Here is a 27588-nt window from a genome sequence, read left to right as displayed (position 1 = left end):
ACACTGGTGTGCATGCAGGGTGATAGGGAGATGCACATGCCGCGGGCGCCAGAGGCTGTGCGCACTGGGATGCGGGGACATGGAGGCCAGACACACTGGTGTGCATGCAGGGTGATAGGGAGATGCACATGCCGAGGGCGCCAGAGTCTGTGCGCACTGGGATGCGGGGACATGGAGGCCAGACACACTGGTGTGCATGCAGGGTGATAGGGAGATGCACATGCCGAGGGCGCCAGAGGCTGTGCGCACTGGGATGCTGGGACATGGAGGTATGACACACTGGTGTGCATGCAGGGTGATAGGGAGATGCACATGCCGAGGGCGCCTGAGGCTGTGCGCACTGGGATGCAGGGACATGGAGGCCGACACACTGGTGTGCATGCAGGGTGATAGGGAGGCGCACATGCCGAGGTCGCCAGAGGCTGTGCGCACTGGGATGCAGGGACATGGAGGCCGACACACTGGTGTGCATGCAGGGTGATAGGGAGGCGCACATGCCGAGGGCGCCAGAGGCTGTGCGCACTGGGATGCAGGGACATGGAGGCCGACATACTGGTGTGCATGCAGGGTGATAGGGAGGCGCACATGCCGAGGGCGCCAGAGGCTGTGCGCACTGGGATGCGGGGACATGGAGGCCTGACACACTGGTGTGCATGCAGGGTGATAGGGAGGCGCACATGCCGAGGGCGCCAGAGGCTGTGCGCACTGGGATGCGGGGACATGGAGGCCAGACACACTGGTGTGCATGCAGGGTGATAGGGAGGCGCACATGCCGAGGGCGCCAGAGTCTGTGCGCACTGGGATGCGGGGACATGGAGGCCAGACACACTGGTGTGCATGCAGGGTGATAGGGAGGCGCACATGCCGAGGGCGCCAGAGTCTGTGCGCACTGGGATGCGGGGACATGGAGGCCAGACACACTGGTGTGCATGCAGGGTGATAGGGAGATGCACATGCCGACGGCGCCAGAGGCTGTACGCACTGGGATGCGGGGACATGGAGCCCAGACACACTGGTGTGCATGCAGGGTGATAGGGACGTGCACATGCATGCAGGGTGATAGGGAGATGCACATGCCGAGGGTGCCAGAGGCTGTGCTCGCTGGGATGCAGGGACATGGAGGCCGACACACTGGTGTGCATGCAGGGTGATAGGGAGATGCTCATGCCGAGGGCGCCAGAGGCTGTGCTCACTGGGATGCAGGGACATGGAGGCCGACACACTGGTGTGCATGCAGGGTGATAGGGAGGCGCACATGCCGAGGGCGCCAGAGGCTGTGCGCACTGGGATGCGGGGACATGGAGGCCAGACACACTGGTGTGCATGCAGGGTGATAGGGAGGCGCACATGCCGAGGGCGCCAGAGGCTGTGTGCACTGGGATGCGGGGACATGGAGGCCAGACACACTGGTGTGCATGCAGGGTGATAGGGAGGCGCACATGCCGAGGGCGCCAGAGGCTGTGCGCACTGTGATGCGGGGACATGGAGGCCAGACACACTGGTGTGCATGCAGGGTGATAGGGAGATGCACATGCCGAGGGCGCCAGAGTCTGTGCGCACTGGGATGCGCGGACATGGAGGCCAGACACACTGGTGTGCATGCAGGGTGATAGGGAGATGCACATGCCGAGGGCGCCAGAGGCTGTGCGCACTGGGATGCGGGGACATGGAGGTCAGACACACTGGTGTGCATGCAGGGTGATAGGGAGATGCACATGCCGAGGGCGCCTGAGGCTGTGCGCACTGGGATGCGGGGACATGGAGGCCAGACACATTGGTGTGCATGCCGGGTGATAGGGAGATGCACATGCCGAGGGCGCCAGAGGCTGTGCGCACTGGGATGCAGAGACATGGAGGCCAGACACACTGGTGTGCATGCAGGGTGATAGGGAGATGCGCATGCCGAGGGCGCCAGAGGCTGTGCGCACTGGGATGCGGGGACATGGAGGCCAGACACACTGGTGTGCATGCAGGGTGATAGGGAGATGCACATGCCGAGGGCGCCTGAGGCTGTGCGCACTGGGATGCAGAGACATGGAGGCCAGACACACTGGTGTGCATGCAGGGTGATAGGGAGATGCACATGCCGAGGGCGCCAGAGGCTGTGCGCACTGGGATGCGGGGACATGGAGGCCAGACAAACTGGTATGCATGCAGGGTGATAGGGAGATGCACATGCCGAGGGCGCCTGAGGCTGTGTGCACTGGGATGCGGGGACATGGAGGCCAGACACATTGGTGTGCATGCAGGGTGATAGAGAGATGCACATGCCGAGGGCGCCAGAGGCTGTGCGCACTGGGATGCGGGGACATGGAGGCCAGACACACTGGTGTGCAGAGGCAAAGGAGGACACATTGGTGCCCAGGGGCGCTGAGGCTGGACGCTCTTGGGTGCAGGGGCAGCAAGACGCAGTGCACTGGTGTGCAGGGGCAAATGGTGGCTGATCACACTGGTCTGCAAGGGGATGGGGGTGCACATGCTAAGGAAGACAGGGGCAGTGAGGCTGGGTGCACTGGGGCCAGGGCAGGGAGGCAGCAGGCAGGCTGGACACACAATATCTAGGGGAAGGGAGCCTAACACGCTGGTGTCCAGGGGCGGGGATGCTGGACAGCCTTGTTTGCAGGGGGATGGCGGCTGGACACCCAGGTGTCCAGGAGCTGGGAAGCTGGGCACCCTGGTGTGCAGAGGCAGGGAGGATGGCCACACTGATGTCCATGGACAGGGAGACTGAACACACTGATGTCTGTGCGGTCAGGGAGGCTGAACACACTGTTGTCCTGGGGTAGGGAGCATGGACACACTGGTGCCCAGGGGTAGGGATCCTGGGAACACTAGTGTCCAGGCGCAGGTAAGCTGGACACCCTGGTGTGCAGGGGATCGGAGATTGAGCACATTGGCGTCTGTGGACAGGAAGGCTGGATAACCTGTTGTGCAGGGGGAGGGAAGCTGGACACACTGATGTCCAGGGTCAGGTAGACTGGACACACTATGGTCAGTGATACTGGATGTAATGTGGGGCCGGGTGTATGACGACTGGGCAGAGTGAGGTGTCCAGGGGCTCCCGATCTCTGCTGACCAGGTTGCCCAGGTGTATGGAGAATGGACAGACCAGGCACCTAGTGGTAAGGCGACTGCACAGACTGATGTGTCCAGGACCAAGGTGACTGGCCAGACTGACGTGTCCAGACCAAGGGAATAATGGCAGGCTCAGGTGTCTGAGCTAGGGATTCATGGCAGACTCAGGTGTCCAGATGCAGGGATTAATGGCAGACTCAGGTGTCCAGAGCCAGGGATTCATGGCAGACTTGGGTGTCCAGAGCCAGGGATTCCTGGCAGACTCAGTGTCATGAGCCAGGGATTCATGTCAGACTCAAGTATCCAGAGACAGGGATTCATGGCAGACTCAGGTGTCCAGAGCCAGGGATTCATGGCAGACTCAGGTGTCCAGATCCAGGGATTCATGGCAGACTCGTGTGTCCAGATGCAGGGATTCATGGCAGACTCAGTTGTCCAGAGCCAGAGATTCATGACAGACTCAGGTGTCCAGATGCAGGGATTCATGACAGACTCAGGTGTCCAGAGCCAGGGATTCATGACAGACGCAGGTGTCCAGAGCCAGGGATTCATGGCAGACTCAGGTGTCCAGATGCAGGGATTCATGGCAGACTCGGTTGTCCAGAGCCAGGGATTCATGGCAGACTCAGGTGTCGAGAGCCAGGGATTCATGGCAGACTCAGGTGTCGAGAGCCAGGGATTCATGGCAGACACGGGTGTCCAGAGCCAAGGATTCCTGGCAGACTCAGGTGTCATGAGCCAGGGATTCATGGCAGACTCAGGTGTCCAGAGCCAGGGATTCATGGCAGACTCAGGTGTCCAGATGCAGGGATTCATGGCAGACTCAGGTGTCCAGAGTCAGGGATTCATGGCAGACTCAGGTGTCCAGATGCAGGGATTCATGGCAGACACGGGTGTCCAGAGCCAAGGATTCCTGGCAGACTCAGGTGTCATGAGCCAGGGATTCATGGCAGACTCAGGTGTCCAGATGCAGGGATTCATGGCAGACTCAGGTGTCCAGATGCAGGGATTCATGACAGACTCAGGTGTCCAGAGCCAGGGATCCATGGCAGACTCAGGTGTCCAGATGCAGGGATTCATGGCAGACTCGGTTGTCCAGAGCCAGGGATTCATGGCAGACTCAGGTGTCGAGAGCCAGGGATTCATGGCAGACTCAGGTGTCGAGAGCCAGGGATTCATGGCAGACACAGGTGTCCAGAGCCAAGGATTCCTGGCAGACTCAGGTGTCATGAGCCAGGGATTCATGGCAGACTCAGGTGTCCAGAGCCAGGGATTCATGGCAGACTCAGGTGTCCAGATGCAGGGATTCATGGCAGACTCAGGTGTCCAGAGTCAGGGATTCATGGCAGACTCAGATGTCCAGATGCAGGGATTCATGGCAGACACGGGTGTCCAGAGCCAGTGATTCATGGCAGACTCAGGTGTCCAGTTTCAGGGATTCATGGCAGACTCAGGTGTCCAGTGCAAGGGATTTCTGGCAGACTCAGGTGTCACGAGCCAGGGATTCATGGAAGACTCAGGTGTCCAGAGCCAGGGATTCATGGCAGACTCAGGTGTCCAGATGCAGGGATTCATGGCAGACTCCTCAGGTGTCCAGTGCCGGGGATTCATGGCAGACTCCTCAGGTGTCCAGTGCCGGGATTCTGGACAGACTCAGGTGTCCACTGCAGGGATTCTGGACGGACTGAGCTCTGGGCTTGGAGAGGGGGTTAAGGGAGGGGGCTAAGCAGAAATGAGCTCCCAACATGTCGAAGTTATAAGGAGAGTTCTTTGACTTTAAAATGTACACCTAAAGTGAACGTTACATTTGAACGCAACGCTGCAGGCCTGAGATTGTTTAGTTTTGGCTATTAGGTGGCATTGAAAGCACTGAATATACAGCACAAGTATTATGGTGGGAAGTGAGGATAGGTGAGAGATGTGATGAGAAGAGGGATGCACAGCCTGTGGGTGTTTGGTTATTTTCCCCTACACCCCCATTGGCTGTCTATGGCCATTCCCACACACGACCCGCCCCTCCCCACTCAAAACAAATTCCCCTGTGATCTCTGAGTTTAGCTCTGTGCTTTCTGATCAACCTTCTGACAGGTAATGGCTTAATTGAACCGTAAACTAGCTAAACTCGCTATTGGTGCAATTGAACTCTTAACCAATTGTGTGTTCACTCACTTGAATAAGCAGTGTGTGTGTCCTTACATCTGCACACAAAAGCCAAACCTGTTGGCTTTGTCAGTGTTAGTTTCAATAAAGTGAATGTAAACAAATGATGGTCACTTTAAAGTCATGGACTCCTGTGCTCCAGGTGTATGATGTTTGTGCCACCTCTGTGTCCAGAACCTGGAAATGTGGGTGACGCTGAAGTGCCCTGAAAAGTACAACAGAGTTGGTGAGTAGGTGCAAGTGGAATTGGGTCAAGTGCCCTTAGCCCCATCCACCAGCCAATCACTGCCAATCTTTTGGTGCCTTCTTGTTTTGCTGCCCTTTATGTTTCTAAGCAGATGTAAGTGGATCTTCTTCACGTGACCCGAGACCAACCCACCCTCTTAGACTTGTAGCTTCCTTAACTTTCTTGAATCTTAGATCAAAAGCGTTTCTCACCGGGTGTCCAAAGTGAATGGCAGACGAAGAACTGGGCAATTACTGCTTGGACCTATTTTGGACCAGAAGGACCCAGGACCAGAATCCCTGCTCCTCAACCATGGGGTAAGGTTCCTCAAATATGTGTTTCACCCATCTTTCCCTACAGCCCAGCCCTACCATCACTACTAATCGCCAACCATGCTGATCAGCAGCAACATCATGGACACCACAATGCAGCAACCACACGCCTCGCCATAGACCCCATCACACATGCCAACAACATCCTCCTCAGTGATTTCAACATCCCTGGTAACCCAGCAACCAAGCCAATGAAGGAACATCCCTGTTGCCTACTCAACTCTTTGAATCTCATACAGCACACAAAAGTCCCAACTCACAGGATAGGTAATATGCTCAGCGTGATCATCACTGCCCTGTGTAGCCTACTTCACAGCTCTCCAATCCCAATCAACCAGTCAGACCATCTGGCAATCTCCTTTGACATTGGTCACACTGCATGAGTCAAACAAACTCATCAGAATACCAGCAAGCAAGCCTTCAGATCATTCAAGAACTTCCCAGTGAAGATCTCACCAAACTCCACCTCAAATCGGTGGATTTATCTCTATTGAACCAGGACTGCTACTCCCTTCTCCAAGAACTCAACATCCACATTTACAACCAACATCAACCACCATGCCCCAGTGAAACAACGTATCCTCAAACCTAAACCTTCCACACCCTGGTGCACACCACAACTCACCTTCAACAAACAAACCACCAGTAAACAAGGAAAGACTTGGCAAAAATCCTGCAGTGCATCCAACCATGCCCTGCTCAAGGAACTCTGTTCTACATGCAGATTGACGATTGATCGACACTGCCAAGGTCAACTATTACCAAAACACCACATCTATGGCCAACAATGAAAGCAGAGTCCTCTTCAAAGTCTTCAAGCACTGAATCAACCCTCTGCCCGACCCAACCACACCACACCCCATCAAAAATTCCACCCCATCAACTCTTTCTTCATCAGCAAGATCAACATGATCTATCTGCCAACAGATAAACCCCAACCCAACAGCTGACAGCACACTACACGCTGCATCTCATAAAACCACAAATACATGACAACATTGAAGACACACAGTATGGAAGACCTCACTGCCACCCTAGCATCCCTCAAGGCCACATTATATGTGGAAGACATCCTTCTGCCTCAGTACTCAAGACACTTCCTACTGAAGCACTCCTCCCTTGACAATCGTGTGTGGATGGGCCTTTAATCACCTTAACCCAAACAGGCCCACCACTTGAGTACTCAGTTGTACATAAAGCACATTTATTGTACAAAGCTCCGGGGGGAGGTTAGATGGTATTGCAGGACAAAACAAACCCACGTCTTAACAAACCACACCAGCTCACATCTTTTATACAGTTTTACAACAGTTAAAACACTCCTAAATACTTTATAGCAATCCAACCCCCAAACATGATCGACATAACCCTCCTCAAAGAAATCCCATCTTTTCCCAAATCCACATTTTTGTATTGGCCAGTTTTATCTTAATAATCATCTTCAGATCATATTTATAGGACACCTCTTCTTAGGATTCATCAGTAGTCTGTCATGATGTCAACACATGGTTAAACACTGGTATCTATATATATAAAAGATGCTTAGGTATGTTTCCGTACTCAGCTGATGCAATTACTCAGTTTTAGGTTGCCCTCTGCTGCTGCCCAAATGGCAAAGTGCACCTCTCTGTGCACTTCCAATTCAACAACATCTGTCATTTTAACAAACAGAATGAACACGGTTCTACGCGGTCACCTTCACCATCCACTATCGCAAACATTTGGAATAATTTCAAGTTACTTCGTTCCACCCCCACTTCTCTTCACACAGGGCACGGCAGTTCCAGTGTCATTGAACAGTTAATTACCAGCTCAATATTGAAGTCTCTAAAGAACAAAACTCTGTAATTATGCTACTACACAATCTTTTGCCATCACAGGGACTCTGCAATGGAACAAGGTTGACATGTATGCAGCCACAAACACATATAATAGAGGCCTGTATAATCAATGGAACTTACATACTGTTCTTATACCATGCATACCACTCATTCTGTCTGATACAAATATGTCTTTCAAATTCAAAAGAAGACAGCTACCTATATGTTTTGCCTTTTCAATGACCATTCATGAGTCACAGGGACCGACGCCCCTTCCTGAAAGTGATCAGTGGTGATCATTAATAAGTCACAGGGACCTACACCCCTTTCCCGGAAGCGATCAGCAGTATTTCCAATATTTAAGAAGGTGGACAGAAGTGACCCTATGAATTACCAACCGATATTGACCTTTAAGGCATGCTAGAATGGCATATGTCATGCCAGGAATGACTAGTTGAAGCATAATTAATTACTACCAATAACTGGCATAAGCCGCTTAAACCCTAACTCTTGATTTGCACATGGCTCGCATAAATATTCATTGTGACATGAGGAAGGCTGAGTGAATGATTTCCCTTTGTTAGTGATGCCATCTTATTCCAGGTTCCATGTGTTAATAACCCCACAAAAATATTGCCATACAAAAATATCGTCATATTTTTGCAGCAATATTAAGTCATAGAACCTGCGGGGACACACCCGGAACCCTCATCATTTTTTTAATGGTGCGGGTGACACCCCTGCAATCCCCAGTCACAATAATCCCATAAATTATCCCCAATAATAATATTGCCTATGGCCTTACCCCACGACCATATATATGGCAATATTATTGGTGGGGATAATATTACCTGATACCTTATTCGCCAGGTCACAGTTCTACTGAAACCTTCCAATCTACAAATCCTCCCACTTCATTGCACAATTAAAACTCCTGAATATCTTTAGTCACTGGCTTACTCTGCGTTTTACTACTGACTAAAATAAACAACAAAACTCCTTCTGTCATGCTCGCAGGCATCAGCGGATTACATCTACTATCTATGATACTTATCGACCATAACAACTCATAGCTATTTTCTACAGCTGTACTGACCGGAAAGGTTGAAGTTACTCATTCTCCTGCCTTATGAAAACTTGGCAAAGTTAGTATAAAAGTCAAAGCACATTTTGCAAAAGGGATCCTAACTGCAGTGTTCCCGATTCATTTGTGAGATTTATGAATTCCCCATGTATTTGTAACATTGTATATGTATGTTGGGTTCAACATTTTGTCTTTCTGCACGCATGCAAGCTAATATGTATCAATGTCTAGACCAAGAGGAACACTAAAGTGGCATATCCCATGCTCAAGTAAATACACTTTGATACCTATGAAATTTCAACATGGCAGCCAGCTCGCCACCCCCCCAGTTAGTCATACAGTACGTGCAACATGAACCGCTCGTAATCATGGGGACCTTTCCTGACCACCCTAACAATCATCAACATCTCCCTAACATCCCTAACATCTCTCGACCCTCAAGACTATTAAAATCCTCTTGCTTCTCAAGAAACCAACACTGGGCCCTGGAGACCTCAGAAACTACTGCCCCATAACCCATCTTCCATTCCCTCTCCTTCAAACAGCACATAGCAAGGAAGACATAAATATCTTGGTACCAACTTTCTCTCTTGTGGAATATCAAACCCGGTCCATGTCCAGAGGTTTCAGGGAGTAAGAAGAGTGCAAGGAGCAGCTTTAGGGTCCCAGGCGCAGGGAGGTGGGGCAGACTGATATCCTCCGGGAGACCAGTGACTGCTGAGGCGACAGCGCCCCTGCAGAAGGGAGCCTGGGGTGATCGAGGTGCCCAAGGAACTTAGAGACTGCAAACATTTCCTTTGTTTTTATGTCTATGGGCCTCATTACACGGTAGGCGGTAACCATGGCGCTATTAGCGCCATGGTTGCCGCCGGTACCGTACCGAGTCCGCCTTGGTGGATGGCGGAATTACCGCCCTACTCCAAGGTGAGCGGGGGCGGTAATTCCCCAATCCCCATTTACCCTTCCCCATTCCCATTTTTGCCCCATAGGGCATAATGGGAATGGGGAAGGTGCTAATTACGGTACCGCAAATTGCGGTACCGTAATTAGCTCTGAGGTCCCTTTGCGGGTCCCGTCCTTAACGCCTGGAAAAACCAGGCGTTAAGGGAGGACCCGCAAAGGGACCTCGTAGTAAGGCGGTAAGGGTTTACCGGTACCGGTGCCCTTACCGGTACCGGTAAACCCTTACCGCCTACCGTGTAATGAGGCCCTATGTACTGATTGATAGCGGAAGGGCATTATGAGCAGAAATAACTTAGAACAGTGTCCAGCACAGGTTGGACCAATCCAGCAATTTCCTGCTTCATGATGAATGTTTCTTATCTACAGGGGTCTAGTCTGTGGTGGGATCAGAGAAAAACACGGAAGGGTCAGAATTAAAGGCTACCAATGACATCAAGTAGTGCTATGCCACCATTAATGGCATACTATACACATTAGGGAGGTAAGGGGGAGGGTGCATATGGGTGACCCTATACAATTTACAAGGGTCGAGGTCACATATGAAGATGTGACAGCAGCCTCGTGTACAGATGGGGGGAGTTTGGGGAGGGGGATGATGGCATGGGTTGCTACAGGTGGATCGTGAACACGAGGAGTTGCTGTTTGCGTGCAGATCTGAAGGCTGGCATGGTGCAGAAGTTCTTGATGATGGGAGGTAGGAGGTGTTCTAGGGGATAAGGACAGTGATGTAACAGGAAGGAGGGGTAGTGCAAGGTTGGTGGATAATGGTGAGGTTAAGTAGGGAATTAAACCAAATGTTGCGTGGTGACATGCATTGGGAAAGAGAGATAGCCAGATGGTGCATGGGGACGGGGAATAGGGAAGAGGCAAGTCCAGGAACATTTGAAGACATAAGAGGAGACATCTGAGGACAGATAACTGGTGCATTGGGAGCATGCCGTTGTGATTACTGTGGCCGGTGGTGGAGCGATGACTTTAAGGGGTTATAGTTTGAGTTACAAAGGTCAGAACTTTGCTAAGAGAGCAAAGGAGTAGAGTGGAAGACCAGGTTGAGCCTGCAGAAGTTGTCAAGTCTGCTGACAACAAGGGGTGTGATGAGTTTCAGTGGAGTGGGCCTCTCTTCTGAATGTGTAATACATGCATCTGGACGTGACAGGTGTGAGGAGTTCAGGGGAAACATGTGCAGGTGTAGAGGAGTGGGATCTTTGAGGCACAGAGAGAGGTAACGTTGATCTAGGAGGGGTTCAGCATTAAACACTGGTGTGAGTAGTGTACGGTTGGGCAATAACATGCATGTGGAAACCCGATGAAGAAATGAACAGCCAAGGGCAGACGTCCCACTGCTCCTCTCTCACGGCTCAATGGCAAAGCGCAGAAACTGAAAGAACTCCCCCGAACGGAAGAACATTCAAACCTGCACAGTATCCTGAGCCTTACCTTTCTGGTTAACCATTGTTAAAAACCGTCCTCTGGAAATGGAGCATAACTTCTCAATGCTTTAGAGGGAGCGCCTCACTCAGGGATGCACTGTGATGGCTAAGCCTCTTAGCGGCCTCCTAATAAGGTCATAGGGCAGAGCAGATAGACAGCAGCTGCTACTAACACAGTTTTTAAAAGGCCCCATCCAGAGCCCTGCCCTGAGCGTTGCAGTAATCTGTGGCGGCCTTGCATTGCTCACATAGCCAGTATAGCATAGGCAAAGTAGAGTTCCCGTAGGTGGCCACCCGGGTCTTCAGGGTGTGCGGTGGCAACTTGTGGTGCACTTGAGTTTTGGCATGGAAATCTCGCCGAAACCGGACCTGACCTTCTGTGGGATGATGACCTGTTATAAGATTGGGACAGCACGCGGTCTATCAATTATACACACGGGACACATGCATGTTACATTCTCTGCAGTAGTGATCATTTTGGTTTTCAGCTTTCTGCACTTGTTTTTCACTGCTAATTCTGTTTGTCTAATGATGAAGCAGAGCCCTTCTGATTCTGTTTTACCTGCAAAGTTTTCCCAATCCTGACACCATGTGGGGAAATAAGTGTGTTGAATGACTATGTTTGCAAGACAGTGCAGGATAAAGTGTCTCTGATTTTCTCCTCCTCCCAATTCACACTGCTGACAGATCCTGTCCACCCAGAGTTTCTTGTTTGAGCAGTATCGGCCTTTCTATTTCCAGACTGTGGTCACTAAGCCTGGATTTGCCTGTGATATTTTTTTAGAACAGTTACTTCATGTAAAACTTTAGAGTTTTGCCCCAATGGCCTGCAGCATTCTAACTTGTTCGACTGCCCTCCTGCTCTCTGGGTATTTCCGCGTTAGGGCCTGTTCTAAGTCCTCAGTGCGTGTTAGGGAGAATTCTCATTTATGGCTAATTTCCCTTACCTAGTGAGTCCCCCAGCAGCTTTGCTGGATTTCTGGAGTTTATTTTTTCACTTGGTAAGAGTGTGAGCTTTTCCCCCACTCTTACCCATGTTTTGACATGTGTATTCCATCTGTTTTTGTAATTGTGGGCTCTGGAGTACACCACTTCAGTAGCCCCCTTCTTTTGTGTGTTACAAAGCACCTTCAGTGCAGTGACACAGAGTTGTCTTTTAGACTTCCCACCGACTCCATATCTGGGGCTGACGACTGTCCCCCAGAAAAGGGTAAAGTTGCCATTAACTTTACATAGTCATTTGACCACAGATCCAGTACACCCCATCTTATTGGAAAGGGTTACTTCTTAGCCCTTTTTATCTGTACCTCCTAGAGCCTTGTTTTGCTCTTTTATCATTTAGACTTAGCTGGTGGCAGTGGTATCTACCCTAACTTTTTTACCGTGTTTATACTATATAAACGTGGTACTGTTTTAGGCTATTATATTAGACTTGAACATAAACCCGCTTGACAAAATACTCTTTCTTTTGGCTTCGGTCGGGTTTATTCGCCGTTTCCTTTTGTTAAAGTCCTTCTTGTGTTTTACTTTGTGCAGCAAACCAGGTTTGCCTTCTTTGTTCACTGTCTTTTGGCGGGCTTCCGCCAAGAAGCCCTCCTCTAGGTGCCTGGGTATCTAGGTGGGCTGAATGTGAGGGAGGGGTCTAGTCACCCCCTGCACAGGGTATCCTAGGCAACCCAAGTCGCACTTTGCCTTGATTGGCTGAGGTTGTTGTCCGGGCTGGACAACCACCCTGCTGCATGATTGACAGCCAGGCTGTGTGAATGGGGGATTTTCGCATTAAAAGGTAAGACTCTTGGGCTGGAAGTCAGAGTCGCCACTGGAACTACAAGGAACCGAAGAGAAGAGGAGAAGAAGACGGCTGCTGCAACTACCCGTCCCGGTGAAGCCCTGCTGCAGTCCTGAGCTACCTACTGTTAAGATGGATTTCTGAACTCTGACCTGGAGGGACAGAGGTTCAGCAGGACAACCTAGGTTCTTGGAACAGGGTAACCTCTGTGTGAAAGCAAAAAGACAATATCGAGGCTGAGTACCCCAAAAGGAAATACACCAAACGCGGGTTCAAAAGATACACAGATCTTTATTCCACAACTGAACAGTTTCATAGGACTAAGCAACAGATAGCTATCAGGCCCTCAGTACAACACAGCGAAAACCAGCCCTGTTCGGTGTGCTCAGTGAGTGGGACTGTACATCAGAATAGTCGCACCTTTTATATACTCCAAAACATGATGTCCAACCCACTTGCAGGTTAATGAATCTCGGATCTAGGGTTTGTGCCGAGTTTGTTCCTCATTCATGCATCCATACATTTAGAAGTTATCCTAAATCCATTCACAAACATATTACAATAGCAACAATGTGCCTTCGGATTTCCCGTTGAGCCTTTGCACATATCTTTATACAATATAGTTAAACATGTGTTCACATAAGATGCTCAAACAGTATTGTACACGATATATGTTCATGGATTAGTATTGATGTCGCAGGTGATCCTCTATACACAGGTCAACGAAGGACAAGGTCTCAGTACATGACCCTAACATTTGGCCTGCGGGCAGTTTAGACATTAACTTTTACACAGAGGTCAAGACGGCCATGTTACATTCAAAACAACATTGTCCACCGTTTTAGAACACAGGGTGACTTTAGAATAAGAATCTAAAATGGCGGATTAACCTAAAATGGAGGCTTAGACAGATCTAAGTTCAGGACCTTGCAACACGGATTTCCTCGAAGAGCGACTTGGCCTAGGCCAATATATATATATATATATATATATATATATATATATATACGATCAAGAGGGTATAATATGGTTTCCCATTCGACAAACCCTCCTTTTGGCTTATGCCAAGCGCTAAACTACTTCTAATCACTTTAGGAATGACTCCATGACTCAACGTCCATATACCCTGAATCACCATCGGAGACGTCTATTGCCATTAGATCAGTTACTAAAATGTCTTTCAACACATATTCATTAGAGTTCTTGCCGGGGGTGCATACCTTGCGTCCTAATGTACCCATTACCTGTGCGCAACATCCCCATAGCATCGAACATATACCAGGAAGACATTGTATACAACAACAAAGAAACAACAGAATTCCCAAAATGATCAGCAGTACCTTCCATACCCAAAATTGCAAGAAATCCCAGAACCAAGCGCTAAGATCCCAATTTCCCTCAGGAACATGCACTTCTGAATTTAGGACATGCACATTCTGTATTGCCTTGAAGATAGTTGGGGAGGAATCTGGCACGAAAACACAGCAAGCGGACCCCACTAATTTACATACCCCTCCACGTTCAGCCAGGATGACATCTAATGCCATCTGGTTCTGAAGTGCTACCAACCGTATTGCTTTCTGTTCTAAAGTCATATTATAGAGTATGTCAGTGGTCCGGTTGATGGTTCTCTCCAGTACTCTCGCTAGTCTCCTGATATCCTCTGAGTTCAGTATTTGTCCTCAAAATGGCACAAAGGATTTCGCTACGTCTCCCAGAACTTGTGCTGAAGTGTCACCATTCTCGTCCTGCCGTGGACAAGACTTTGAAACCTCTACAATACTGGCTATGAATACCACGGGTAACAGGATCCCTAAATAACAAGTTCCCTGCCAATCCCTGGGTAACCATGGAAATGCTACATTACCACAAACAAAGTAGACAGCTCGCCTTCATACAAAGGTCTGTCTTCCCCAGTCAAATTCGCAACATTGGCGTAACCTTTCAAATCACCCATTGACTGAGTACCATTCCTCTGTATGCAGAAAGAAATTAACTCGGGCTATGGTTAACAGTGTAGGAAGGAGGCGTGGCATCCTTATTGCCTATAGGGACCATTTTAAAAGAAATCAAAGATTGAAAAGGACGAGACAGTCTATCAGAAGGCCTAATAGAAGCAACATTAAGCTCACTCCTACTTGCAAAGAGCGAACATCCCAGGGGAGTCAGAACACGTTTCTCAAACTGATTCAAATTAGTCCCATCAAAGTTCCCTGAGATGCTATCGTTCCAGCGACCAAAGAATAGTGCTCTAAGAGAAGCATAGCATGCAGTTGTCAAAGGTAAAGGATGAATATACCAACCTAGCCCCTTATCCCCGTGTTGCGGTAGATGTGAGCAGACCCACAGTTGGACTTATTAAAGATGGCATATGTAGCATTCATGATGAGTAATAGTGTATTATTATGATATCACTGTCTATGCTGAGAGTCCCTAGGAGATAGAGTGTTCAGATGCACGAAAGGAATAGAAACAGTAGGTACATTTTCAGTCGGCAACAAATTCTCAAGCGGATGTACTTCTTCTAGATACCAAAAGCCTAAAACAATGACTATTATAAAACTAATTAACATTATCACAAAACAACAGTACGTTTTCGGGGCCCACATAACTAAATGTTCATTTCTGTAACTGGTCACACAGTCTGTTCTCTTTTCCATACGAGCAGAAGCAGTTGCAGGCATTGTAGTCTTCAAACGAAAACGCACCAATGTTTTTAGCTGGCGACCTCCAGGCCGAGCCTCTTCTTATTCCATCCACAAACCCTAGCCAACAGAATCCCCTTTTTTAAACCAATGATCAGGCTAAAAGCAAGCCCTTGATGATTTTCTTCTTGCGCACAGCCGAACCATGCCGTAAATCTATTTCCTTGGACGCAGATCGTACCTTTTGATACCTGGTACTGATTGATTTGTGAACAATGGGTCGTCACTTCCCACTGGAAGCGGCGAGTGAACGGAAGTAAGGTTAGAGGCACAATTGGGGATCGCCTCTGGAAATAAAATGGTTGGAGAGTGTGGGGGTAAAATGGCTGTTTCCCCAGACCTCACAGGATCAGGGAGAATCCCCGACACACTTTCAATGCTAGTTACTGATTCGGGATCGTTGGTTGCAGTACTGGTGGGGGGTTCTGCTTCTTTTGTATCGTATGGCACTGGGTGTGGAATTTTCTTGGTCTGTGTCGCATGGATCTAATTTTTCCTGCCTGCCACTCGCACCGCCGTCTGTGTGACCAGTAAGACCTGGAAGGGGCCCCGCCAATGAGGTGCAAGACAAGACGATCGCTCGAAGGATTTTGGTGAGGACCCACTCCCCAGGTCTTGTGTCATGACCGGGGCCCTCGTATCGTACAGGTAAAGCCCCTCGTACCTGGTGATAAATCAAATACAAGTTTTTAGTCAACTGGCTACAGTAATCTGAAAGAAGTACATTTTCAACATTTCTCAAGGAACAACATTTTGGAAGATTCCAGATATTAGCAGGCCTCCCCATTACCAGCTCAATGGAAGAGAGCCCAGTCTTAGTTTGAGGGATTGTACGCATCGATAACAACATGATCGGTAAGGCGTCCGGCCATTTTAGTTTGGTGCCGGCACACGTCTTAGCGAGCTTGTTTTTGATGATGCTGTTGTGTCTTTCCACTAGTCCAGCGCTGTGAGCATGTCTGACCGAATGGAACCGTTTATCGATCTGTAATCTCGCACATATCTGCCGAATTACAGCAGCGATAAAATGTGGACCATTGTCCGACCAGATGACTCTTGGTAGTCCGAACCTTGGGAAGTAATCTTTTAACATAGTCTTTGCAGTAGTGATGGCTGTAGCGTCTTTAGCAGGAAAAGCCTCTACCCATTTTCTGAAAGCACAGATGACAACTTGAACGTACTTCATTGTTCCATTTCAATAGAATCAAATGTATGACCTCAAAAGGGACAGAAGGTGGACCAAAACTTCCCCTCGGAGTTGATGTTCCCTTTCCCAAATTATGCTGTAAACAGATCATACAGCCTTGAACGAAGTGTTCAGCTACCTTAGAGATTTTGTCGTTTACCCATACTTTTTCCAATATTTTTGTGATTTTTCGTGCACATATATGTGTGGGACTGTCGGGGGGAAATTCTCCGGGGGTCGGCTGGTAATCAACAATATAATCGAACTGCGCATGCTGCTTCGCCTCGCGTGTGATACGCCCCTCGACAGGAGGGCTTAACCAGCCATTTATTTTCCGTATTAGGCAACTAGCTAGCTACCGCCTACAGGGAAACGTCATCTATCTATCGAGTTTCCTGCTCGATCAATAGGGATCCTCATCTACTCATTGATCAATAATGACCAAATCGTAGGAAACCGCACACACACACCTTTACACGTGGTCGCGACCTAGGCCAATCAGTGTCTACAAGCGGCCGCACGTGATGTTTCCGTGCCCCGCCCCCTCCTCTTTCGTAACTTAGCGGACTGCTCTCGCACTTGTCCAGCTATCATTCACTTCACCGTCAACACTAATTTATCAAACCTTCGCCGCGCACCTGTGTAACACCTCCCGCCTCCCGTATTCAATTCCTCCCCCCTCCCTCACAATTTCACATTGCTTGTTGTGCGTGGCATACTCACCAAGTTCTCTTGATGCGGGGCCGCTCGACTGCGTGCACCCCTCCAAGCGGCTCGCCACCTCCCCTCGTCTGGACCACGTCTGGACACTCGCCAACCGCGGGCGGGATACTTCTCAATCGGCTCCCGAAGGCCAATATCTGGATTGCGCTGTCCGGTCTTCTTGCAGTTCTGCGATGGCCCTGTAGTCCTCAAAAGGGGGCAGCGGCAGAGGGGGCCACGCCGCCGGGCCTCCTCTCAACGGGAGTACTCGGAAAAATAAAATAAAAGCAGATCTTAAACAGATCTCAGCAGTGCCTCCAACTTGTCGGGGGGAAATTCTCCCGGGGTCGGCTGGGCCATCTGCGGACCTCCGGGCAGGGAGGCCCCAACTCCTCCCGTATATCCCAAAAAATGAGTATGAGGCACATGCAAGAAGCAAGGTGATTCTGCTGTTTATTTAAACAAAATGGCAGGGATGGGTCAAGGATCGTACGCGTCCGTCCTGACACTCTCTTCAATCGTGAGGCTCGCAGGCCCTTTTTACCTTAGTATGACGCGCTACTTGCGTCACTTGGGAAAGTTATCAAAAAACCTATCGCCACTCTGGATTGGTTCCTCGAGTGGTAGGGTTAGTATAGTATACGTATAGAGAGGGTTGTTAGTGGTTGAGGGTCAGTCAGGTGGTATACTTGGGTTGTCCCTTCAATTTGATACATGAAAATTGTTACATGAAGACCCCTGAGGATTGGCTAATGTTAATGGCGTCAGTGATAAGAACCCCATGTTCTGATTGGTCCACTCGCGAGCCACCCAGTCTGGGACCATCGCTGTTCCCAGCTCACGGTGCACCTGTCATTTGCAACAATATATCACTATGGGTATGTGCAGACAATGTGAGGATTTATTCATATGCTGGAAGGCAGACTACTCCCACCGCCGCAGATGTCCATTGAGTCGCTTAATTGTATCTGCCTGTGTCTTGAAACGCGGGATCCAGGCGCCTCCCTCCTCTTGGGCCTGGCACCCTGTCAGGTTCGGCTTGGTCACGTGAGGAGAGACCGTGGTTGAGGCAGAATTCTGCACATTAAATATTGCATTTTCCACTGCGTGCCTGGCTTAATTAGCAGGTGTGACCTTGGCGTCGGCTTGCGGCATGCGAGTTTGCAACATTGTGCCCTTGACTGTCTGCTCTCGCCGGGCTCATTCTGCAGGGTCAGCAACTGTACTCTTGCTCGTTCAATGTTCATGGAAGCTCTTGCTTGCGGCCTACTTGGGCCTGGTGCATAGGTGGAGACGTTTGATGCACGGCACTTTAGGTTATGGTATCATATTGCTTTATCCCCAGTATCATGTCTTCGTTATATTTCTCATTGCAATGCATGGGTTTAGGAGAAGCGTGAGCAAGCATTTTAGATGAGTTCATTGTGCTTCTTGCGTTTCTGCATTTTGGAAAACCTATGTGAAAAATAATAAAGATGCACGTCAGTGGGTGTGTACGTCACCTACGTCATAGCACTGAATATGTTCTTCGTGTGGATTGGTGTGGGAGTGTCCAGTGTGCATGTTTGCACGGGTGTGCTGACCGTTGGCTAGGTCGTCATGGCATCTCTAATGATGTGTTCATTTACTGTTCAATGGTTCAGTCGAGTCCATCCATGCCGCAGGTGTCGGCATGGGCAGGGCAGGCTGGTGGGCAGGCTGGTGGGCACATCCGTATGTTCCTGTACCAGGGTATCTGGTCATCTGGTAGATGGGCAAACTCCTTCCGTGGCGGGTGTCTGGGCCGCGATCCTCTAGGCCAGGGGTGTGAGGGGATTGGTGGGAGCCTTTTGTTACATTCTCCCACTTCAGTCCCCCCTCTGGTCGACTTGTCGACCACAAACATATCCTTTTCCTTATCTCCTCTCACTCTCCATATTTTAGTTACTCCTCCCAAATGTCCATAGTGGTTGACATGTTCTTCAAATGACCAATACATATATACACAGGTTCCTCCAGGTGTGCAGTATACCCATTTCCCTATGTAGCTCCTTGGGTTTCTTGGGTTTTTGAGCTTCACAGATGGTGGGTCCAGGTGGTTGGTGATGATCTGTTTGTGCAGTTTTTCTCTCTCTTTTATTATTGTGCCTGTGTGCTGGCCATCATCTGCCGGCATCTAGGGGTGCATGCCAACCATTTCGATCATTTCATCTGTGGTGCGTGCCTTCCGGGCCTTCCAAAATCTAATTATGATCAGTGCAGCTCCAGCCAGTATTATGCATCCAACTATAATCTTTAGTCCGTCCGACAGCCAAGATGGCATCCATGACCATAATAGTGAAAACCAGCTGTCATCCTTCTTCACTCCTTTACTTTCATCCATCATTTTGGAGTGCATCTGTGCCAGTTGTGATACTGCTTCTGTCAGTGTACCATTGTCAGCATCGTTAGCAGGAATGAATGTGCAGCATGACTGTCCTATCTTTGCGCAAACTCCTCCTTCCATTGCTGTGAGGAGGTCCAGTACATATCTGTTCTGTAGTGCTAACATCCTCACTGCTCGCAGTTCCTCTTTTATTGCGTTGAATCCATTTACTGTAGAATTAATTGTCATCATTAGTTCCCATCGAGTTATCTGGAGCCATTTTGCGTTTGCGTAAGCTTGTAGTGCCGAATGTATTATTGAGGACAAGAACATTGCTGCTCTGCTGAATAGTCCCTGTTCTGGTGGGATTGAAGTGAGTGCTGTTTCCGACCTTCCCCATAGGTAATTTCCTGTCAGAGGTTCTCCTTGTCTTTTCTTTCTATTCAGGACAGTGTTGTTGCTGTTGTTTTGGTTCTCTGGCCCCTTCTGAGGTTGTACAGATCTCTTCTTCCTCTTGTTTCCTTCATCCATTTTAGGGAAGTTCGCCACGTTCACATGTTTCTAGGGCACCACTAGTGATGGTACATTAACGTGTACCATTGTGCAAACACCATTCCACAGAGGGGGCAGTGTGTGGTATGCCTTGTCTCCGCAGGCCCAGTAATGGTCCATTAATACTGCTGTTCCTGCTCCCCCCTCAGGTAACTCCATCACGCTTGCACAGTTGGTGTTGTATCCCACGTCCACTTCTCCTCTATGTTGGTAGCATACCTTAGGTGCAGACAGCGGCAGTATTGTTATTGGGTCTTCATCCTTCTCTATCCACGTTAGCATGGGTACGTACTTGACCCAAGTCATCCAACATCTGGCATTGTGTTCAGCAATAGTTGTAATATTTTCTCTCGTTACCATGTTGCTGCCAACCACTCCTGTGTCCCATTTGTTGTCCAGGCACACCTTCCCTGTTATTGTTACCAGTGGTCTTTCCCAAATTCCTTGTTTACCAGGAACTTCAGTGGCGTACCAATCACATGGTAGGTATTGTAGTGTTACTTTCTTTGTTTCTCCTTTTTCAGGGCCACTTGTCATGTATCTGAATGCTTCAGCATGCAAACTGGTCTTGTGGTAACTCAAATAAGTCTTGAGGAAGTTGTTTTCGTATGGATATGTGTCTCGCGTTTTCCATACCAGGTGCACCACCGTCCCTTGAAATCTCCCTTTCGTTTGGAACAGTGCCAAGTATACTATACATCGTGCTGTCTTTTCATCTATTTCCCTGGCAACGAAAGTTCGAGAAGCGCTCATGGCATATGGGATCAATGAGCAAACGTAGCAGCTGTCTTCTGTTGTCTGCTTACGTATTTGGGTCATGTGTTGGTACCACATGTTGTTCGAGACGTGAGCTGAATCTTGTATGTAGTTGTCAATACCTTTATTATCTGAGTATGTGCTGCGTTTAACTCTATTTCCCTTGTGTGGAATTTTGCTAGTACCACCTGACGTAACACCTGTTGCAGCCGTGGGTGGGGGTATATTAGGTTTGGGTACAGCCAAAATATTGATAGCATAACTTTTCTGCCATACTGAGGCAGCCAAAAACCCGGTGATCATCAAAATCCCTATCATCTTTATTACAGAGGCTAGTCTCACCGGCATTTTGCTCTTACCTTGCTGCAGTCCGGCAGCTTATTCTTGCAACGTTAAAGTTGCCCGCCTGAAAATTCTCAATATGCTTGTTATTAGTGTTAGTTGTTGTTTTCAAGCTCTCCCTATCAAGTAGTCGTTCAGTGCCCAGGCGAAGAGCTGTTCCCACGCCAATCTAAGCGATCTATCTCTTAGGGCAGGCAAGTGTTGGTGAAGGTGGGGCATTGATTGTTCTATGGCCAAGAGAAATGCTGTGTAGTAGACACGTACCCTCCTTCTTTTCAGGTACTTTGGCCTTTTTATGTGATAAACAAATTGGTGTGATAGCTCTTCAGGGTAGTTATCATCTGAGGGTAGCATCTACTCCTGGGCAATGAACTTTGTTAGTTATCTGTTTTCTTAGCAGTACAATAATATGCGGTACCTGCATGTGCGAGAAAAGAAAAAAAAGAGAACATTCAAGTGTTTACATGTGTATATGTGCAAGACAATGTCCTTCAGTTGGGTGATTACTGCAGTGGGTAGGGGGTCGATGGGCAGAGGGTTTGGGGCTCAACTGGCGGAAGTCTCTTTACTCTTTGATCGTGTGACCATGGGGTGGGCGGTATGGGAATTACCCTTTTCTATTTCAGTAGTTGTCTCTGGGGAAATCTGGGGGGTGGTAGGGTATGGAGACACTTAGGTCGTTAGCTGTGGTAGAAGTCTCTTCCTCCGTGGGTGACGCTGATGCTATTCTTCCAATGGCCCTGTCGGTGATGCTAGGGCGGGTCTGGAGTTTGCAGATCTTTACGTCGTGTAGGTGATTCCAAGCACGTTTGTCCTGCAACTTTACCGCTCTCGTAGGTACCTCCTCTACCAGGTGGGGGCCAGTGAAGCGTGGGCTGTTCCACTTTCTGTTGAAATTGCGGAGTAGCACGTGGTCACCTTTAGCAATTTTGCACAGTTTTTCCTTTTCCAATTCTTTATCCGCGTCTTCTTGTTGATCACTCTTAGACCCGCCCCGCGTGTGCTCGAGCTGTTGAGACACAAACACTACACTAGTAATCAAAGAAGACACATATTGGTACATTTCATCACCAAGAACAGTCGCAGTGTTTTCATAATCTGTGAATGCTCTTGATGTTGGCGTTAGAGGAAGGGCATTTGACGTCCGGTCACCACCTCGTGAGGAGTGAGGTGGTGGTCGGAGCCTGGTCTATTCCTCAGCTCAAATAGAGCTAGCGGAAGGCAATACAACCAACTCTTCTTTGTTGTTTGCTGTATCTTTGCAATTGCCTCCTTCAGTAGGACATTCAGGCGTTTGCATACACCGTCGGCCTGCGGGTGATATGCACATGCAAATTTATGCTTGATGTTCAATAAGGATGTGATGTGCTGGAACATTTCATTAGCGAAATGCGGGCCATTATCCGACCGCAGTACCTCGCACACTCCCCACCTGGGGAAAACCTCCCTCACTAGGAACTTAGCTGCTCTAAATGCATCTGGGTGTGAGCAGGGTCCTGCCTCAATCCACCTGGAGAATGGGCATACTACTACAATCATATACCTATTTCCTTGACATACGTTGATCATATCAACATAGTCAATATGGATGTGCAGGAAGGGTCCCTCTGGCCGGGGTATAGTACCTTTTATCACTTTCAGCGTGTGACCGGCCATGAACTGTTGACATGTGAGACAATTGCTGATAAAATTTGTCACATGGGAATTTAACTCGGGACAGAACCAATCTTCCCTAATTCGTGCTGCAATAACTTCCTTTCCTGTGTGGGCTGGGTGGTGGAGTTGGCTCAGGGCGGTGTTCAATAGTGCCAATGGCATTACCATCTTTCCAGTGTTACCCTGGCGCCATAGTGCGTCAGTTGGTGACATTGTACATCCTCTTTTTACCCATATTTCTTTTTCTGCCATTGGTGCAGCCGCTTGTAGCTCCATTATCTGTGTGGCTGGGAGATGGGTGTACCCCTCTCTTATCAACATCTCTTTAGCTATCCCCCTCCCTCTCCCTCTCTCTAACTCTGGGGGGTTTCATATCTCACCAAAATATGCAGCATACTTCGCATGTGCGTCTGCTGCTGCATTTCCTTTTAAGATATGATCTTCTCCATTAGTCTGTGCGGTACATTTGACCAAAGCTAATTCTTGGGGGTCATTTATTACTTCAATTAGTTCAGCTAATGAGAGAGCATGTTGCACTGGGGTGCCGTCAGCTCTCCTAAACCCTCTTCTCCTCCATTTGGACAATCCTGAGTGGACAGTAGACGTGACATATGCGCTGTCAGAATATATGGTCACTCTTTTGTTAAGGCTTTCCTTCAATGCCAAGATCAGTGCAACCAATTCAGCTGTTTGAGCAGAGTAATGCTGTGGTAATTGTACGCATTTCACCGCCACACACACCGGTTCCTCTGTCATTTTTACCACTGCTGCCCCAGTTCTCCTTATCCCATCACTTTGGTCTATTGTTGATGACCCATCAATGAACAAGAGCTCTCCTCCATCTAGAGTGTCCTCTTCAACTTTTCTAGTACATGAGTAAATTTCGGTAGTCTGTGTACAATCATGTGCATAGTCTCCTTCCTCAATTACTTCTGCTATAAACCTTGCAGGATTAACTGTGCCTCATCTAACAATTGATAATTCTGGTCTAGATAAGATGATCTCATAACCTGACGCCCTCTGCGTGGTTAGTGTGGACTTAGGCTTGTTCAATATTGCAAATAGTGCATGTTCCAAAATAGTGTGGTTGGGCACCCCATTGTTATTGATGATGCTTTCTCTACCGCAAAGGCAGCTGCGGCGAGACCTTGTTCGCAAGGGAAATGTCCTAACATCACAGGATCCAAGTGACCACTGTAAAACGCTACTAGTTTGTAACCCATGCTTGTTTTTTGAGCCAACACTGCTTTCATTACTGCTGAGTCGCAATGTGAAAATATAAAGAATTGTCGTTCATAATCTGGGGTGGCCAGTACCGGAGCAGTTGATATTGCATCTTTCAGTTCATCAAAAGCCTCTTTCATTTCCATTGTCCACCCCAATTTTTTCTCCCCTTTGTTAGCTTCTTTTAATGCCTCAAGTAGGGGTCCTATGTATGAGCTGTAATCAACTACCCATGCTCTACAGTGGTTGCACAGTCCCAGGAACTGCTGCAGTTCCCTCACTGTTTGGGGCAGCTGCGCTTTTGAAATGGCCTGTGCTCTTTGTGGTGCAATCTTTCTTCCGTATTGGGATATGAGCTGACCAATGTAAAGTACCTGTTCCTGACAGTACTGTAACTTTTCTTTGTCTACCTCGTAACCCTTTTCAGCCAATATTGTCAGCATCTTCAATGAGTCCTCTCTGCATCTTCTTTCGGTTGTGCTGCAAATTATTATGTCATCAACATACTGCAACACTGTGCTTTCCACTTCAATGTTACCCAAGTCCATCTGTATTACTCTGTTGAAAATTGAGGGTGACTCGCAGTACCCTTGTGGCAATCTGGTGTGTTTCCATTTTGTGTTGCTGTACGTAAAGCTTGTCAGATCCTGTGAGTCTGGCTGCAGGGGTATTGAGAAAAAGGCATTTTTGAGGTCAATCACTGTAAATCGTGATGCCTCTGCTGGAATGCCACACAATATTGTGGCCGGGTTTGCTGCTATGGGGTATTCTGCTTTCACTATGTTGTTCAAGGGCCTGAGGTCCTGGATGAAGCGCCAAGACCCCCCTTTAGCTTTGCGCACTGGGTATACAGCTGTGTTACATGGTGATTCTGATGGTACCAATATGCCATTATTTATAAGGGCCATTATTGTTTCATATATGCCCTCATCTGCCTCTTTTGATAGTGGGTACTGCTTCACTCTGGGGAGTATTGCACCTTTTTTCAATTTTATTCTTACTCCCCCTATACTTTTTATGCACCCCACGTCATAGGGACTAGTGGTCCATAATGATGTTGGTACCTTTGCCATATCCTCCTCAAAGGAGGGAACTGGGGTGGATGTGGGTGCTTCAAGTGCCATTGCAATTTTCTGTGCCACTTGTTTGTATGTCACTCTTAGCCATATTTCTACACTCATCATAAATACCATTTCACCTTCTTCCTTTTCTTCTGAGAAGAGCTCCTCGTCTGACACCTGGGTGAGCCTACATCCCTCTGCTAGGGCTATCACTGCCCTCCATGCTCTTCCTTCTCTGTCTTGGGCATGTACTGCGATGTAATCAGCAGTTGCTATAATGCTCTCTATGTTCACTGAAATCACCTTTCCTTCTGGTTCATTGGCTGGTGTTTCTGGTCTAAACAAATAGGCTGCTGGCCTCCTCCAGATCTTTCCTTCTATTCGTGGCATCCATGCAAATGCCATGTCTGTCTCGTACTGGAACAGTTCACCATCTACTGGCTCAGCCCTAATCACTGTCTGTCCACAGTATGCTTGCATAATTTGTCGTGCAGTGAGCATGTTTATTCCTGGAGTGGAGCAAATTATGCCGTCCTCCGTAAAGGAGATCGTCATGTTCAACCTGCTCATTATGTCTCCCCCCAGTATGTTTACTGGTGAGGCCCTAGAATATAAAAGCGGGACTGACATGTCATAATCCCCTATTGATAAGGGAATGTTATCAGTAAAGGGAACCAACCCCCTAGCCCCAGAGAATCCTTGGGTGTTCATGGCTTCACCTGACATCTTAAATTTACCTTCCCTTATGCAAGACCGGGTCGCCCCGGTGTCAACAAGGAATGATAATTTTTTGTCACCTATCGTTACCTCTATGCGTGGTTCCTCCGCACTATTAGGTGTTACCGACAGGATGGGACACACCAAGGCCGTCTGTGGGCTGTCCTATTGTGGGTATAATGATTGACCACTTCCTGTGTAAGGGTTGTGTCCCAGGACCGTCACCCTTCCCAGTTGTGTTTGCTGTAGTTGTGTATTGGTAGAGGTTATGTTATGGTCTTGAATTTGGGCAGGTTGCTGTACTTGCTGTACTTGGGGTTGTTGTGATATCGCTACCTGTTGTTGTGGCAGTGAATATGTCTGTGGCTGTTGTTGTGTTACTAGTTGTTGCTGCCCATTTCCCTGTTGCAATGCCTGCTGTTGCTGGATGCCCTGCTTTTCCTGTGTAGGCCCTTGTTGTCCCTGTTCTCCCCATGATGGTGTGCCTGGTCTCACTCTGCACGTGCGTGACATGTGCCCTACTAATCCACAAATCCAACACACCGGTGGTTCCCTGTTCTGCCATGGAAAGCTTCCTGAGTTGTCCTGGTATACTGGTTGCCCGGTGGGGTAGAAATTTCTAAATCCTCCCCCTTGCTGTTGTGTGTTATATCCGTATCCCCTCCCCCTCATCATTCCTCCCCTTCCCCTTTTGTAATTATAATATCCAGCTCCTGGCGTTGAGTGTCCTCCTCCCATGTTAGTCGTGTATGGTTGGAGTGGCGGCAGCTGTTGTGTTACAATCTGTGATGATTGTATTTGGGAGGGATCTTGTGCAGCCACTACTTGTGTGGGGTTTTGAGTCATTGTTGCAGGTGTAGTTATTAGTGCACCTTCCATTGTGTATTTAGTAAGTTTTTTCTGTACCAATTTAGCCTCTTCCGTTTTTCTATCCTCTTCCTTTTGTTTCATCTTTTCTTGCCATGTCCTACAATGATGCACTATCGTCAGTTGTATTTCTGGCCATGCTTTTGCTTCCATCCCCACTACCTTCTTCAGTTGTTTCTGAACTGCTTCTGGGAGCCCTTGAATTAGTATATGATAGAATATTGCAGGTTTTTTGTCCCATTGTTCTCTAGTTTCCATACGCCACTTCTCTTGAATTTCCTGGATATAATCGATAGGATATTCGTTCTCACGCATCTTGCGTGAGGTTATTGCTCCTATGTCTGATGTGTCTGGGTACTGTACCCTCAGCGCTTGCCATAATGCATGTCTGCAGTTTGCGAATGGTGCCCCATCGTGTGATGTGTTTGTTATTGTGACCCCGGGGAAGCCTGCTCTCTTCCAGATGTCATCTGCTGCATCCCCCAATATTGATATTAAAAGGCCCTTTACATCCCCCACTGCCAGTTTCTGTCCTGCGGTGTGTTTTTCCATTTCATATATCCACTTTCCCGCCCCTCCACTTAATGATGGGAGCCT

This window comes from Ambystoma mexicanum, chromosome 7p (assembly GCF_040938575.1).
Source record: "Ambystoma mexicanum isolate Mex_15411 chromosome 7p, UKY_AmexF1_1, whole genome shotgun sequence".
NCBI classification, from domain to species: domain Eukaryota; kingdom Metazoa; phylum Chordata; class Amphibia; order Caudata; family Ambystomatidae; genus Ambystoma; species Ambystoma mexicanum.
This window is presented reverse-complemented; position numbering follows the sequence as displayed.